At 44.7% G+C, this 2,202-nt stretch overlaps 1 long non-coding RNA gene across 1 annotated transcript; it reads left to right on the top strand.

Moving 5' to 3' along the window:
• The first annotated feature begins 384 nt into the window (after positions 1-384).
• On the top strand, positions 385-714 carry LOC131214158 (uncharacterized). The gene is made up of 3 exons (XR_009157010.1): positions 385-471; positions 532-556; positions 631-714. It is a non-coding gene; the product is annotated as an uncharacterized LOC131214158 (long non-coding RNA).
• The last annotated feature ends 1,488 nt before the right edge of the window (positions 715-2,202 follow it).

Here is a 2,202-nt window from a genome sequence, read left to right as displayed (position 1 = left end):
TCTCACTCGTCTCAGCCTTCCTCCGCCGCGTCGCAGGCAGAGGGGCACCCGAACAACCCAGTGAACAATTTTGAGAGCCCGAAGCTGCCCCTCTGCCTGCGACGCGGCGGAGGAAGGCTGAGACGAGTGAGATCGAACGCCCCTCTGCCTGCGACGAGGCCGAGGAAGAGCGATCTCGCAGCGTACGAAGTGAGCATGAGACGCGTTCGTTGGTTGCCGGGGAAAGAACGGAAGGAATCCCCGTGAGTTTTGAAATCGCCGTGAGTTTGCTGGTGGAAGACGAACGTTGGAGAGAAAGAGAAAGGAATAGAAATAACAGAGACAGCGAGATCGGCGCAAAGTCCCGAAGTTCCGAGGGTCCGACAGTCTTGTCTTTGTTGTGGACTTGAGCGAATCGGGACGAAACCTGTGCCTCTGTTTTTCTAAGTGCCAAGTGTAAGGTATCAAGTGCCAAGTGTAAAGTCTGTCCAGGTAAGTTTATTGGACAGTATTCAGTGACAACCACATAATTTTTCGCTTTGCTCGTTTCAGACGACTCGTCACATTTGTGGAAAAGGTAAGTTAAAGTGACAGGATTGCAATGCTACAAATGTAACACTAACATTGTTCCTTTCCTTTATTTCATTGAAGATTACGGACCAAATGACGCATGGAAAATAAACCCGGCTCGAGCCCATGTACGCGACCGAAACAAAACATATTTTTTGGCGACGCCACCTCGAAAACGCATCGCCGCACGAATGCACGAATAGGTAGGGAAGAGTGAAAAGGCGAATCGAAAAAAGAGAGCGAAAATATACCAGTCCAGTAGTGGATGAGTAGTGGATGAGTAGTGGAAGCCTCCATACTGAGAAATCGAAAATTGTTCACTGGGAAAAAAGTCACTCATATTCTCCATATTGAGACGAAATATCTGAGCGCCGATTCGTTTCTCAACAAAGGCCAGAAAGAAAGCGCAACACCGAACAACTTTTTTGTCTCTGTCACGCTAATGTAGCATCCAGTCCCGCACTCCAACGTCAAACTGTTAGAAACTTTCAGTTTCATGCAGGAACACAGAACGAACGACGCAAGCAAATCGACGAAGCATCATCGGTGTAAAAATATTGTTTAACTGTGAATTCTAAGCTGTTGCTTATTTCGGTAAGTAAATTTAAGCATCGGGAAGCATTTCTCGATAAGTATTTACTTCTAAATAGTGAAAGTGCACCGCGTTTGTTTCCATTTTCAGCTGACCATTACAAGCGTACGGGACAATGTCGATAGGGCAGATGGTACAGGATACATGGAATACAGGATTCAGGGATGGATACACTCTACGTACACGCAGAGATAAGTGAAAAGTGCATGTACATGGTGGAATAGTGAAACAATTGTGAAAATATTGTAATTGTAAAACATTTGTGGTTATGAATAAATACAAAACATTGTTTACAACATCAGAACGATTTGACAATTCATTGAGAGTATGGAGGTGAGAGGTGTATGGAATGAGAGGAAGAGAGAATAAAAAAATAGGGGGAAACGCTCACGGCGCCCATACGATTTCTTCCGCTATAAGCTTCAGGATTCCGCTATAACCCAGTGAACAATTTCGCTCTTCTCACCAAAAAATCCAGTCCTCATCCACTTCCCATTCTCTTCCCATCCAATACTTCAAATACGTTCTCCCATATAGCCTTATATGGGGGAATCGATGTGAGGAGCCGTTAGGTCCATGGAGTGAGTAGCCGTTTAAATTCTCTCACCGAGCGGCCCCCTATCTCTCACGTGTGTGTTCTCTCGCTTTTTTCGTTTTCTTTCTCCCATATTCCCCCTAACCAAAATGAAACAGTTCGTATTTGGGCGGTACATTTCGGTATATTTTCTCTCTCTTTTTTCGTACACTCTTCACTCTGCACTAGCGGTTCACAATTGGGTGCGTAGCTGCCTTCGTTGTAAAATGCATTGCATCGAATCCTTTGCATCCCATCTGGACATCTGATTGGACATCTGAAACGAGCAAAGCGAAAACATTTCAACATTATTTGGTTGTCACTGAATACTGTCCAATAAACTTATCTGGATTATTTCTATCAGGATCACCCGTGATCGACAGAGAAGCACAAGCACTTGGTACTTTACACTTGGCACTTAGAAAAAACAGAGGCAGAGGTTTCGTCCCGATTCGCCTAAGTCCACACCAAAACTTAAAGAGAGACT

The sequence above is a fragment of the Anopheles bellator genome (assembly GCF_943735745.2).
Source record: "Anopheles bellator chromosome X unlocalized genomic scaffold, idAnoBellAS_SP24_06.2 X_unloc_31, whole genome shotgun sequence".
In the NCBI taxonomy this organism is placed as follows: domain Eukaryota; kingdom Metazoa; phylum Arthropoda; class Insecta; order Diptera; family Culicidae; genus Anopheles; species Anopheles bellator.
Note: the sequence above shows the minus strand (reverse complement) of the source record. Positions and strands in the feature narration are given on the sequence as shown.